Source organism: Drosophila teissieri, chromosome X, assembly GCF_016746235.2.
Source record: "Drosophila teissieri strain GT53w chromosome X, Prin_Dtei_1.1, whole genome shotgun sequence".
Taxonomy (NCBI): domain Eukaryota; kingdom Metazoa; phylum Arthropoda; class Insecta; order Diptera; family Drosophilidae; genus Drosophila; species Drosophila teissieri.
Window position 1 is genome coordinate 22,973,455 of NC_053034.1, and position 15,941 is coordinate 22,989,395.

At 44.5% G+C, this 15,941-nt stretch overlaps 1 long non-coding RNA gene across 2 annotated transcripts; it reads right to left on the bottom strand.

Annotated features, from left to right (window-relative positions):
* Positions 1–328: 328 nt before the first annotated feature.
* LOC122623493 lies at positions 329–8,236 on the bottom strand. 2 transcript variants are annotated; one of them, XR_006326408.1, is made up of 3 exons: positions 7,681–8,236; positions 6,868–6,871; positions 329–339 (listed from the first exon to the last, which is right to left on the bottom strand). It is a non-coding gene; the product is annotated as an uncharacterized LOC122623493 (long non-coding RNA). The 2 variants fall into 2 exon arrangements; XR_006326409.1 differs by having other exon boundaries at positions 7,627–8,236.
* Positions 8,237–15,941: the final 7,705 nt, after the last annotated feature.

A 15,941-nucleotide genomic window follows, 5' to 3' on the forward strand; every position in this document is an offset into this window, starting at 1 on the left:
TTGCGGAGGAGCACTCGTGCGCAATCACCCCAATCAGTGATCAACTCGCCATTCACGCGGATGCACCCAATCTCCGTGCACTTTCTGCGGCCTCGGCATATCTTGTAGACGCGCCCTCATGGGTCATCGGCGTTTTCTCCCACGAAGCGTTTCCAGTCATTCATCTTAGCCCTCCCAATGAGCTTCTTGTAGTTGGTAGAGGCACGCCTCAGCTCGACCACCAAGAGCTCTGCCGCGGCATCATCATCGTGACGCCGAGCATCCTGGAGTCGGCGACGAAGTCTCCGGACTTCGCGTCTCGCAGCGCAGAGGTCGGCAGTCCACCAACGTGCTCTTCTGCTGGGCGATCGAATCGACTTTCTTCCCAGCGCAATATCGCACACATTATGTACTATACTGCGCAGGGTCGAAACTTGCTGGTCCAACGGCGACTCTGAGAAGTTTTCCGGAAGTTCGGCTGTTCTTCTCACCATTTCCTCTTTGAACAGTCGCCAACGAGCATTGGAGAAGTTCCAGGACGGCACAGGAGCAATGCTCTCAACTGCGCTCGTGGTACTTGGTTCGGTCACAACAGTAATGATGTTGTGATCGCTCAATTCCCACTCATCCACTCATATGTGGCCCACATAGATGCTGCCTCGTTGACAATTGTCACGTCGATATCACTACCTGTGTTGACTGGTTTAGGGCGGCGGCTCTTGCCTCCAGCATCCACTCGGACAGCAGCTCACCCCGACTGTAGTTAGCTTGCCCCTCGGCATGTCGAGAGAGTTTGCTAAACCACATGGGGGACACTGCATTCGCGTCGAGGCCCAGGATTGCGGGGGTTCTGCTGGCCTGCAGCAGGACCGCATCCATGTACCGAAGGTACGGTTCCAAAGGTGCATCAAATTGGCAGTATGCTGAGCAAAGGAAGATTGAGCCAAAACTCCCTTTAACGACCAGACATACGCCTCCTGATACGCATCCTGAAGATCCACTAGGATGGCTGCCTTCCCTTGCCGGTCGGTGAAGATCCTCATTCCTTCAGGCAGCACATCCATCCCATCGCCGCCGAGATACGGCTCCTGCACCAGTGCGAACATTGAGCCCGATCTCCTGAGTCGGACTCCGAGCTCGATGGTCGCAGCTCGGCCTCGGCCACAGTTCGCTTGGATTAAGCTAAACATTAATGTCTAGCTTGCACCCTCGCTTGCACCGCGCCGTATATCGGGCATACATCCGAGAGCATGTAATGCCCCGAGGGTTGCCCTCTGTGACGGCAGTTCCGGCAGTCCACCGGGTTCTGGCACTTTGCCGCGGTGTGGCCTTGTTGCCCGCACTGGCGGCATACATTCGACTTCTGGCGGCATTCGCTGACCTTGTGGTCGAAACCCACACACCTATGGCAGGCATAAGTGCGAACCTGTGATCGACATCGAAATGAGAACCACTTGATGTAGACCCGACCTACATCAAGTTTCGCCATCGCCTTGTCGCTGACCTCTAGCGTCACGTTAACGGTGGCGCCGTCAGTCACCGACCACGCCTTGGTGACCAGGTGCACCGACCTCTTGAACTCCGAGGCCGTCATCTCGCCGTCGAAGTTATTTTCGTGGAGCTCCTGCATAAGTCACAACCTTCTGCAGCTCTCCGACTGAAGGAGTCCGGATAAGTGCTCCACCACCTCGACGGAGCTCACGTACTTCATGCACCCTGACTCCGAGGGAGGGTGCAACCATCGTGCGCACCTTTTCGGCTATCGCCTTCCCCGATAGCGCTGGGTCGTCGCACTTCACCACTGCTGACCACGTCTCGCGAACCTTCGTGGTCCGCGGGGCCGCAATGGGAGGCGTCTGGGGAAGACGCGAAATTGCGGAAGTCAGCATAGACGGCGTCGGTGGGGGCGGCATAGCCAACCGCATCTCCAGTTCTCCACACCGGAGCATCAACGCCATCACCAGCTCATCGTAGCGGCTAATGGCAAACGAGAGCTCATCTGTGTTAACTCCTCCTAGGCTGCGAAAGCTGCTTCTCACCATTCGCTGCGTGGCCGACAGCTCTGCCATCGTGGCTGCTTTCCCAGCACGGGCGGCAGCGGAGGCAGCTGTGGCAGTGGCAACAGCAGGTGTAGCGACAGGGGCAGCAACAGGAGCAGCAGCAGGGGCAGCAGCAGGGGCATCAGGGGCCATCCGGGGGTCCTCCAGCGACGAAGGCGCCTCATCCAGCGCTCCCACAGGCTCGGGAACACCACGCGAAGCCACAGCAACAAGATTGACCTGCGTAGCTGCCGAGCTCTTCGAAGCCTGGTGGCTTCTACGCCTGCCTCGTCCCGACTTCCGCGACGCGCTGCTGGCGCTCACGGCCCTCGCGCTACTGTCGCCCTCCATAGGACTTACCACGATTATGGCTCCTCCTTCTGGCGACTCCAGTAATTGTGCGCTCACTGTAAAGACTTTGGTGCTCGAGCTCCACCTATTGGTAGATTTGCGCAACCAAAATACCAGTCTGGTAGCACCGAACCGTCCCAAGACACGTACCACAGCCGTGACAACAACAAATCAGCTGATTGCTGGTAGCGCGGACACAAACCGAAAGGCCCAGCTGTTTAACAGTTGACCAAAAGCTCGCCTGGAACCACGTGCTGTCCGCAGTGGAAAATTTGCAATAATTCATTGCGAATTATTCCAAAACCACAGGCCTTGCACTCACGTAAATAATCACACTATTTCCGCGGAGCAATCAACCACCGATTTATTGTCTTTCCGAACTTTGTTTCGCAAAGAAAACTAAGCTTTTCGCAATCTGACCACGAGCGTACCTAAAACACGTCCGTCGTTAATCCATTAGATAGGGACAGTAGGAATCTCGTTAATCCATTCATGCGCGTCACTAATTAGATGTCGAGGCATTTGGTTTTTTTTTTTTTTTGATCGCAAAGGTATGGAAATCTTCGAAAGATACTAGGGCTGCCATCATTTTATTTGGTCAGTTTCCTAGCATGCACGATTCATTGCTCTATCTGAACCGAAGTTCCGCAACGCCTACGTACTAAGACCATCCTCATAGCTGTATTAACCATTATTGTGCGATGTTTATGCCTTTTTGATATTATGCCAAGGCAGCAGGCAGATGTATGTGAACCAAACGTTTTAAGCTACGTCCGTACGTATTGACCACTCCAAATCCCCCTCCAGTTTAGGGTGGCAGAATGAAACTCGATGTCACCTGCGGCTTCGAATCGGCGACGCAATTCAGTTCGTATGTCCGGTCTCTCGTATCTATTGATTTTGCGCTGATGCGCATCGTCCATAGAATGTCCGTCTGTCACAACCTGCACGTCAATCACATCAATGTGATTTGGTCGGAGTACCACCCGGTCCGGTTTATTAAGGCCGGATTCGCACTGCAGACTTGGTTCGGCAATGACCACGCAGCCTCTCTCCTCAAGTCCCCGCTTGATTCGATTTACTACGCAGTTGTGTCTAGCTACTCGCCTCCCATGCCAACGATAGCATTTTTGCATAATGTGGTTTGTTGTTTCGGGAGCATCACATCCTGCACGACACTGCCTCTCCAATTCGTGCCTTCCCCTCGTAGTGCGAGACTTTGTGGGTAGGGCATTTATCCGCAGCCGAATACCGTCTAAATATTCCTTTCCTGTTAGTAAACGCGTGGGCTGACTAACCCACCCGTGTTGAGGACCATAGTGGCTCGCTTCACGGAGTCCGCCACCATCAACGGAGAGGTACAACCTGTTCGCCCAATACTTTTCTGTTGCCGGACGCGATAACAATTCATTTTGTTCAGCTATCAATCTACCTCGGGCCCTTTGTTTATCCGCTTCGATGAATGAGCTGGCTTCCTCGGATTGTACGAGGTGGGGCCATTTTATGTTGCTCAATCGTCTAAGTCGTAACATTGGTGCTACCCATCTTAGTGATGGAATTCTGAGACCCCCACATTTTAAGGGGGCATGAACGAATGCTATCGGCACATCCGACGGAAGATTTAGCCATCTTCGCACATAGAAACGTATTAGCTTGTCAGTCTTTCGTAAGACGCCTATCGTCACACTCCCAAGGGATAACTTGTGATAGAGTTGTGGGATCAGGACAGTCCGAAGGGCGAACAACCTCTGTTGTGGCTTAAGGGGGGCCTCTGACAACCTTTGTAGCTTTGGACCAATGTCCTCTGCCGGATTGCATCGAACCCTCCCACTTGCTGTGAAGTGTATACCGAGATACTTCCACTCGTCAGTACGCTTCAGTGTTGGAATCTGTCTCGAGCCTACGCAGAAGCTCTGTGCCTCTAGCACAGTACACTTCTGTTTCGGCTGGCCCTTAATACCGACAGTAAAGCACTTATCAGCATTAAGTTTAAGGCCGACGATGGATAAAAAGTCCATAGTCTTGTCCAACAAAGTTTGAAGTCCCATCCGAGTTTCCGCAAATAGTACCAAATCATCTGCAAATGCAGCAGCGTTTATCATGGCATTTCCGACCTTGGTACCAGTCTCGCTAGGTAGGGCTCTAAATAACCGGTCGATGACCAAGTTAAATAGAATGGGGGACAAAGGGTCGCCCTGCTTCACTCCTCTAGCAGGCACGAATTCCTCTGAACACCAACCTTCCCCGTTGAGACTGATACCACCGCCCTCATACGTCTTCTGTACATAGTCAACAAAGCCCTTCGGCGCACCATAAGCTCGTAATGTTCCATATATTGCTGCATGTGACAATGAGTCAAATGCCTTGCTAACATCTAAGTTGGCGATGTAGCAAGATCCTGAGGCTATGCCTCAAGACTAAGTCAACTATCGTCGCATTATCGGCGCAACCGTCGGTTGGTAAGAAGCCCCGCCGGGTCCCAATCGATTGATGAGGTCAATCGGGTTGCCAAGATGGCATTTAGCTGTCTTACCAGGACGGAAGGCACCGATATTGGACGAAAGTCTTGCGGTCGCTTTGCCGTCACCGTCTTCGGGATGAAGATGGTTCTGGCCAGTCGGATAGAGTGAGGTAAGTTACCGCACCATAGAATTAGGTTCATTATGCGTAGCATAATACCTGACGGCACCTCCCTGGCAGTTTTTGGAGATACCCTGTCAGGCCCCGGAGATGAAGATAATGAAACTCTTGATGCCCTAAGGTTTTGCTCCGTTATTGCAGACCATACCGTCTCAAGCGAGTGATCCGTACGAATCACTTCTCCATTGCAAGAGCTTGAGCTAGGCTGAGTCATTACTTCTCTCCAGTAGGGCTCCATAAATTCTTGGCTTGGCATTACCGACTCATCAGTTCCATTAAGCAGGGACTTAATGCACCTTCCTTTATGCTTATCCCAGTTTCGCTGGACGACAGCGTACTGCTGCCTTCTGCTTTCCCTCCTATTCCGAGGTCTCCGAGGAGGTCTCGTCAGCGTGTGTCGTACACCCTGTACCGGAAAAATTCCCTGGAGGTAGAGCGATAAGCATTGGAGAGTGAATTCCTTTCCCTCAAATTCCGCCCTATCAGTAATAGTTTGTAATTCTTGGGCTCTCCATTTGGAAGGGCATACTACGGGGCTATACCCACGCAGCGTCCGCAAAATTTCCCTGTCCGACTGTTCGAGGGGAGTGATTGGAGACGTTTCTGACGTTGGTACTGATGGTCTTGCTCACTTCTACTAGGGCGGCGCCTTATGGTTAGATTAGCAACTTCTGGGGCGAGAGCGGATTGCCCTCTTATCTGCTCTATTTTCTCCTTATAATCGCCCCTCTGTCTCAGCTTTTTAATGGCTTCGACGCTACGGTTTGCAAAATATACCGCTAGTTGCTTTTTTATGTGTTTAAAACCATTTGCCGTGAGCTCAACCTCCTTTCTCGCCATCATCCACTTCTCTTCCTCACTTCACCTTGCTTTTATATCGACACGTCGACGTTCTTCATCAAGTTCGTCTGGGTGCCGAGATCGCACCGTGAACACCGAGTCCTCTCTTACTGTTAAAGGACCGGTCACATACTGTGCTGGGAACCCTTGATAGAGTAGCCGCTGCGTTTGGTTTATATTGGTCCTCCGGGACGTGATCCACGGAGGGTCGTGTCGTCAACAGATCATTAGTAAATATCCGAGGCTCGTTTTCTAAATTTGTGGTACCAATATGATTCTCTTTCGTCAGGAGAACCAACCCTTTCGGAAAGATTCGCCGCTCAAATTAGCTGTTAAACAAGTTTAACATTACCGGGAAACACCACGAGGAGGTTTTGAGTCGACTTGAGTAAAGGCAAGACTTATGAGTTGCAGAGTATAAAAATACTCCCCCTCTACTCACCTTTACCCCATGTTCCCTTAAGAGAGTCATAGTTACTCCCGCCGTTGACCCGCGCTTACTTGAATTTCTTCACTTTGACATTCAGAGCACTGGGCAGAAATCACATTGTGTCAACACCCGCTAGGGCCATCACAATGCTTTGTTTTAATTACACAGTCGGATTCCCCAAGTCCGTACCAGTTCTGAATTGATTGTTAATTGATAATCGTTATAATTAAAAAGAACTAATTGGTTTAACCCAAATAGTATTCTTAAAAATTTTAGCAAGAAAGTTCCACAATTGGCTTCGTAACTTCGTAACTAAACTATCCGGGGAACAAGAAACTAACATAAATGCTAGAAACTCTATTTACCCAGAACGAGCAGATAAACCATGTTATTGTTTCCCAATCAAGCCCGACTATCTCAATCTTCAGAGCCAATCCTTATCCCGAAGTTACGGATCTAATTTGCCGACTTCCCTTACCTACATTATTCTATCGACTAGAGACTCTTCAACTTGGAGACCAGCTGCGGATATTGGTATTGCCTGTTGAGAAGTTTGCGTGTCCCCACCATAAATTTTACATCTACCACATCTCTCTGCGAAAGACTTCCATGGTAGTACGGCTATAAAATTCTTTATGGTCGTTCCTGTTGCCAGGATGAGCACGAGGCCCATATTTAATAACAAACGGATACTCAACAGGTTACGGAATTGGAACCGTATTCCCTTTCGTTCAAAATTATTCAAGTGTATTATATTCGCTTTTTGTATGTAGTTTGGCATTTTTGTTTTACTTGAAAATTTTCGGCTTTCGCCTTGAACTTAGGACCGACACGAAACCCTTCTCCACTTCAGTCCTCCAAGGTCTCATTCGATTATTTGCTACTACCACCAAGATCTGTACCAATGGCAGCTCCATGCAGGCTTACGCCAAACACTTCTACGCATACCATTGTACCTTCCTACTCACTAAAGTTTCAAAATTTATATCACAAGTAATATAAATCATCTACTTTAGCGGTAATGTATAGGTATACAACTTAAGCGCCATCCATTTTAAGGGCTAGTTGCTTCGGCAGGTGAGTTGTTACACACTCCTTAGCGGATTTCGACTTCCATTATCACCGTCCTGCGGTTTTAAGCAACCAACGCCTTTCATGGTATCTGCATGAGTTGTTAATTTGGGCACCGTAACATTACGTTTGGTTCATCCCACATCGCCAGTTCTGCTTACCAAAAGTGGCCCACTGGGCACATTATATCATAACCTTGAACTTCATATCAAGAAAGTTAAGGTTCTTACCCATTTAAAGTTTGAGAATAGGTTAAGATCGTTTCGACCCTAAGACCTCTAATCATTCGCTTTACCAGATAAGATTATTTTATATAATATTAAAATGCACCAGCTATCCTGAGGGAAACTTCGGAAGGAACCAGCTACTAGACGGTTCGATTGGTCTTTCGCCCCTGTACTCAATTCTGACAATCGATTTGCACGTCAGAACTGTTTCGGTCTTCCATCAGGGTTTCCCCTGACTTCAACCTGATCAAGTATAGTTCACCATCTTTCGGGTCACAGCATATATGCTCAAGGTACGTTCCAGTTAGAGGAATAAATAATATAAATATACATTATACATAACTATATAGAACGCCCCGGGATTGTGTTAATTAGCTATAAATAGTTAAAAAACTAATCCCATTAGTAGTCAAGTTAATTACGCTATTAGGTTTATATCCCAATAACTTGCACATATGTTAGACTCCTTGGTCCGTGTTTCAAGACGGGTCCCGAAGGTATCCTGAATCTTTCGCATTGTTAATCATACAAGTGCATATAATAAACATAAAAATCAATGATAATTATGCCATTATATAATTCCGAAAAATTAACGCACTGTAATCATATAAATCTATCAGCACTTTATCAAATTAATAACATTTATTCTGTGTTAAAATGCAAGCACTTTAATTTGAATAAGCTATAAGTTATATTTTCAGATAAATTTGGGATATGCTAATAGATTACAAAGTCCTTATATGGAAAATATGCACACTATCCTCATAATATTATTTAAATATTACCATTTTAATGATGAATTTTCCATAACGGATATTCAGGTTCATCGGGCTTAACCTCTAAGCAGTTTCACGTACTGTTTAACTCTCTATTCAGAGTTCTTTTCAACTTTCCCTCACGGTACTTGTTTATCATCGGTCTCATGGTTATATTTAGTTTTAGATGGAGTTTACCACCCACTTAGTGCTGCACTATCAAGCAACACGACTCTTTGGAAACATTATCTAGTAATCATTAACGTTATACGGGCCTGGCACCCTCTATGGGTAAATGGCCTCATTTAAGAAGGACTTAAATCGTTAATTTCTCATACTAGAATATTGACGCTCCATACACTGCATCTCACATTTGCCATATAGACAAAGTGACTTAGTGCTGAACTGTTTTCTTTTCGCTCGCCGCTAACAAGAAAATCCTTGTTAGTTTCTTTTCCTCCCCTAATTAATATGCTTAAATTCAGGGGGTAGTCCCATATGAGTTGAGGTTGTATATAACTTTTTATTGCCATTAATTATACCCGTTACTCGTAGAGTAAAAGGGTATACTAGATTCGTTGAAAAGTATGTAACAGGCAGAAGGAAGCGTTTCCGACCATATAAAGTATATATATTCTTGATCAGGATCAGTAGCCGAGTCGATCTGGCCATGTCCGTCTGTCCGTCCGTCTGTCTGTCCGTCTGTCTGTCCGTCCGTATGAACGTCGAGATCTCAGGAACTACAAAAGCTAGAAAGTTGAGATTAAGCATACAGACTCCAGGGACATAGACGCAGCGCAAGTTTGTCGATTCATGTTGCCACGCCCACTCTAACGCCCACAAACCGCCTAAAACTGCCACGCCCCCACTTTTGAAAAAGGTTTTGATATTTTTTCATTTTTGTATTAGTCTTGTAAATTTCTATCGATTTGCCAAAAAACTTTTTGCCACGCCCACTATAACGACCACAAACCGCCAAAAACTGCCACGCCCACACTTTTGAAAAATGTTTTGATATTTTTTCATTTTTGTATTAGTCTTGTAAATTTTTATCGATTTCCCATAAAACTTTTTGCCACGCCCACTCTAACGCCCACAAACCGCCAAAAACTCTCCTTTGCACTTCCACTAGCTGAGTAACGGGTATCAGATAGTCGGGGAACTCGACTATAGCGTTCTCTCTTGTTCTTTATATATTTAATGATACAACATTTTATTAAATTCGTTGTAATAATTTCCATTATTTCTTGTAGCTTAGTATTTTCCATTAACGAACCAACGAAGAAAATAACAACCAAATTTTTTCTATTTCCGAATCATAAACAAGAGAGAACGCTATAGTCGAGTTCCCCGACTATCTGATACCCGTTACTCAGCTGTCAACACTGACAGTTGTTGGCGGTTTGTGGGCGTTAGAGTGGGCGTGGCAACATGAATCGACCAACTTGCGCTGCTTCTATGTCTCTGGAGTCTGTATGCTTAATCTGAACTTTCTAGCTTTTGTAGTTCCTGAGATCTCGACGTTCATACGGACGGACAGACGGACGGACGGACAGACGGACGGACAGACGGACGGACGGACAGACGGACGGACAGACGGACATGGCCAGATCGTCTCGGCTATTGATCCTGATCAAGAATCTTTATATCAAATTTTAAGTTTTTAAAATTCGATGTCCATTTTCGAATTTTTAGGAAACACATTGTTTATTTTTATTTTAAAGCAATATATAAATCATATTATTTTGTTGTGAATCCGCAAACTTCACACACAATATCTTGTGGTCCCCAATCACAATTTTTAACTTATGTGGATTAATGTAGACCGCAGTCACATATAACCCAATGTGGTGGCAAGTCACATTTTATGATGTTTGGAAAGGAAAACCAGATCATCATTTTAATTTGATTCTTTGAATCAATTGAATTATTGTGTTCGATAATAGTCATATATAATTGCTTTTGTAAATAATCATAAATCATGTGCTTTTGTAAAGTGATCTCATTGTAATTTGGTGAATGCTTTTGTAATTTGGTTAATTTGGTTTTTGGTAAATTCAATTTATTTGTATTATAACAAATGTTTATTAACGGTAAGGATATTATAGAATAATGATCCTTCCGCAGGTTCACCTACGGAAACCTTGTTACGACTTTTACTTCCTCTAAATAATCAAGTTCGGTCAGCTTTTGCGAAACAACCGTAACACGCAAGGCGTCACAGTGACCTCACTAAATAATTCAATCGGTAGTAGCGACGGGCGGTGTGTACAAAGGGCAGGGACGTAATCAATGCGAGTTAATGACTCACACTTACTGGGAATTCCAAGTTCATGTGAACAGTTTCAGTTCACAATCCCAAGCATGAAAGTGGTTCAGCGGTTTACCCGGACCTCTCGGTCTAGGAAATACACGTTGATACTTTCATTGTAGCGCGCGTGCAGCCCAGGACATCTAAGGGCATCACAGACCTGTTATTGCTCAATCTCATTATTGCTAGACGCAATTTGTCCATTTAAGAAGCTAGTGTCCTTATAATGGGACAAACCAACTGGTACGGCTCCACTTACATAAACACATTCAAACACAATAAACATTTTACTGCCACCATGAATGAAGGCTATATAAGCTTCAGCACCATAATCCTGAAGATATCTATTTAATATATTTGAGTCTCGTTCGTTATCGGAATTAACCAGACAAATCACTCCACGAACTAAGAACGGCCATGCACCACCACCCATAGATTCGAGAAGGAGCTATCAATCTGTCTTACACACTTATGTTCGGACCTGGTAAGTTTTCCCGTGTTGAGTCAAATTAAGCCGCAGGCTCCACTCCTGGTGGTGCCCTTCCCTCAATTCCTTTAAGTTTCAGCTTTGCAACCATACTTCCCCCGGAGCCCAAATGCTTTGGTTTCCCGGGAAGCGACTGAGAGAGCCATAAAAGTAGCTACACCCAATTGCTAGCTGGCATCGTTTATGGTTAGAACTAGGGCGGTATCTGATCGCCTTCGAACCTCTAACTTTCGTTCTTGATTAATGAAAACATCTTTGGCAAATGCTTTCGCTTAAGTTAGTCTTACGACGGTCCAAGAATTTCACCTCTCGCGTCGTAATACTAATGCCCTCAAACTGCTTCTATTAATCATTACCTCTTGATCTGAAAACCAATGAAAGCAGAACAGAGGTCTTATTTCATTATCCCATGCACAGAATATTCAGACATTTGAAGCCTGCTTTAAGCACTCTAATTTGTTCAAAGTAATAGTACCGGCCCACAATAACACTCGTTTAAGAGCACTAATGCAGGTTTTTAAATAGGAGGAACATATGAAAAAATACAAGTATTTAAACACATATAAGAACTCCACCGGTAATACGCTTACATACATAAAGGTATAGTACTAACCACAATTGTAAGTTGTACTACCCGTATGTAGCACAAGTTCAACTACGAACGTTTTAAACGCAACAACTTTAATATACGCTATTGGAGCTGGAATTACCGCGGCTGCTGGCACCAGACTTGCCCTCCAATTGGTCCTTGTTAAAGGATTTAAAGTGTCCTCATTCCAATTACAGGGCCTCGGATATGAGTCCTTATTGTTATTTTTCGTCACTACCTCCCCGAGCTGGGAGTGGGTAATTTACGCGCCTAATGCCTTCCCTAGATGTGGTAGCCGTTTCTCAGGCTCCTTTTGCGGAATCGAACCCTGATTCCCCGTTACCCGTTGCAACCATGGTAGTCCTAGATACTACCATCAAAAGTTGATGGGGCAGACATTTGAAAGATCTGTCGTCGGTACAAGACCACACGATCTGCATGTTATCTAGAGTTCAACTAATATAACGATCTTGCGATCGCATTACTGATATAATGAGCCTTTTGCGGTTTCACTTTTAATTCGTGTGTACTTAGACATGCATGGCTTAACATAACATAAAAGTGCTTCAAAATCTTATCTTAATTTCAACACAAAACTATAACCATATGATACTTGTCAAATGGTGGAAATATTTCTTTGCGAATTGTGTACGGAATATGTCCAGCTGACTAGTCTAATCCCAATATTCTAATAATATTCTGTTTATATAATGTTGATGCTAAGAGTCTCATGATCCAATTCCTTTATGTTAAATGGCGGTTTAAAAGGAAAGAAAGTATGACTTCCTGATGGCAGATACTATTATTGATCATCCTTGCATGATTTTAATAGTGTAATTTTATATTTAGGAAATCAAATAAGCAATACGTATGGTGACAACATTGCGTTCGATTGTCAGCCCTTGAGATCGTTATTAAGATTGGGTATCTTTTTTTCAGCATTTTTGGAATTCCAAATTACAACAGATTATTTATGTTTATCACAAACATATAATTCCCAAGAGTGCAACCTACAAAGGTTAACTATTTTATTATCTGATTAGAAGGGTTCATATGATACAGACTTCAAATAGATTTAACTTGATTGTGTTTCAAAATTCCCAAAAACATGAGTACAAATAAAACAAGAGAGAACGCTATAGTCGAGTTCCCCGACTATCTGATACCCGTTACTCAGATGGTGAAAGTGCGCAGGAGAGTCTTCAACACTGACAGTTTTTGACGGTTTGTGGGCGTTAGAGTGGGCGTGGCAACATGAATCGACAAACTTGCGCTGCGTCTATGTCTCTGGAGTTTGTATGCTTATTCTCAACTTTCTAGCTTTTATAGTTCCTGAGATCTCGACGTTCATACGGACGGACAGACGGACATGGCCAAATCGACTCGGCTATTGATCCTGATCAAGAATATATATACTTTATGTGGTCGGAAACGCTTCTTTCTGCCTGTTACATACATTTCAACGAATCTAGTATACCCTTTTACTCTACGAGTAACGGGTATAATGATATGTACTTATATATAAACTCTCGCTATCAACTAAGCAACGTGATTTAATAAAATATAACACAAACAAGTCAAATTCCCAAAATGAGCAAACAAGTTCTTTATAAAATTTGTAAAAAATACCTTAAATAAAAGTATGTAACAGGCAGAAGGTAGCGTTTCCGACCATATAAAGTATATATATTATTGATCAGGATCAATAGCCGAGTCGAACTGACCATGTCCGTCTGTCCGTATGAACGCCTCGATAGCTAGAATGTTGAGATAAAGTATGCAGCTTTCGCAGACTTAAGCGCAGCGCAAGTTCGTTTCTGCGGGGTGCATAGTCCTGGCTGGCAGAAGGAAAACCTTTTGATATTTTTTGTATTTTTTGATGTCTTGTAAATTTTTATCGAATTGCTAAAAAGTTTATGTCTCATTTTCGGGCACTGCTCTGCACTATTTGGAAAAAAACAACAAATATGAAGCGGCAGAGCTTCGTCCGAATTCGGCTTAACTTCTGTGTTCGAAACTTCGCTAGACGAAGCCTGTAATATTTGTTTTTTCGAACATTGCGCGAGGAAAATTTCGGGCAGGGAATTTCAGTACTTAATTCCAATACCTCGCACACAAGGGTAAGGGGGCAAAATTGAACACAAGACAGCCACACTCTTCTTCCCGCTCTTATTACACTTCAGTACCAATCCCTAAGGAATCCCTAGAGATCTCTCAGGAATCGTTGAGGAATCCCACAAACTCTCGCTAGAGAGCCTCAAAAGGAGAGTGGCGAAATATTTTCAGGCCAAACAGAAATGACGGAATGTTAAACCAACCGAGTTTCTCCACTCACGACGCAACCATTCAGAAAAGGCTAAACCGATGGCGCAGGAATGCCGGCAAAGGCGGAACAAATTCTACAAACGGCAAGTAAAAGTCGTAAACTTCAAACTAGGCTAAAACAAGGATTATCGAGGAACATGGACCAAATACCTACCTAATTAATAAAACGGAGATGAAGGAGTCGGTTGGCTAAAAATTCTTGACGAAAAGCGAAGAAAGGCCCTCTTCAGCTCCATTGAAAACCTGCAAAGCAATGAACTTATATCTTCGTCTTAATATCCTGGGGAAAAATTAGAAAAAAATAATAAAGTTCATTAATAATTAGTTGAATATCCACAGCAATACTCACCTAAGCTATCCGACGCCTAACGACGCAGTGACCTTGCTGTTCCTGACGATGCGCACCTGAATGAAGACACCCTCCTGGCCATGCACTGAAGATCCTGCAAAGAGAAGAGACACGAGCCGGATAAACGAGCGGCTAAAGCATGAGGAAACTAAGTCGACACAGCAGCATTATTCTTTACACAATGCCACTTATCTGAAACTTTTGTCGCCGATCCATCGTAATGTTCTACACTCCACTGTGCAAACGAACCTGCAAAGAAGAGACACAAGACGGATTAACGCGTGGCGAAACATGGTCAAGCTAAGTCTACTTAGCTTGCATTTATGTTCGTACAACGCCATCTACCCGTAATATACTGCAGCTGATCCTTTAAAGTGTCAAACTACTGCCGCTCTTTTTAATCGGAAGCTCCACTGGCGGTAGAAAAGGGGTCAGACTTCCAAGTGCTGATTCTACTCCTGCGCTGTCGCGAGTGGTGACTGGATCCCTCAGTCAGTACAAAATGTCGCTCATTTAGGTCTTATTTGACAAAAAATCGATGATCCTTAAAAGACGTCTCCTTCATACAATGCTTCCTCGTCGATGTTGGCCGAAAGCGCGGTTCCCCTGCTCCTTTAAGTAACCGAATTTGTGGTCCTCGAATTTATCTTTTTGTCCCGCAGCGACATATATTCCTCGACATGCAGACAGAATTCCTGAAATAAAGAATAGAAATGAATAATAACACAAAAGCGACGCAAAGGGATAAGAAAACCAATTAACAAAAATAGCAAACCAAGCGATACTTACATGGCACAAGGCCCCTGATCCATTCCCTCCAAGGACCTGCAATCCTGACAGCCAGCCCGACTGCTGGGTTAGTATGGCTGCAATGTTGACATCAATTGCCCCATCGATTTAAAATATTCCACAACCGATAGTGTCAAGCCAGGCCATTTCAAATCGTGTTTCGACGAAAATCCTGAAAAAAACACAATAATTAATAAACAATACTAAAGAGTTAAAGGAAACGAAACAAACACACCTGCGGCTTGAAAGATGTCGCACAAGCGCTTTTTTTACAATGAATTATATACTTTATTGAACATCTTGCTGTAGTCCTCCCTAGCCCAAGTTGCGTGGTGCTGCTGCTCGAAATGCCTGAATCCTGCCACCACGAAAACGCATTTTGGCCCCCTGACGGCAGCATAAACCACTCCTCGCATGATGTAACCCCGGATGCATGCTGACGAATCTCTTATAAACAATGAATATAAATATGTAATCGGCTCAAAATAAATCAAGGAAATTATTTAAAAGATCACAAACCAACGAAAACGAGGCTGACAATCCTGCGAATTTACACTCCGTCTCCATGCTGCAGTCATCCGTCGATGAAGTGGACCTCTGGCGCACGCCTACTGCTAGCCAAAATGCCTAAATTCGTCAGTCGCGAATTCACACTCTGACCCTCGTCAAAAAAATTATCACCAAATTTAGCTTCCTCGCAAAATTTGCTGAAAACTAAAAACAAAAACAACTCAGTCAACAAAACAACAAAGATACAAT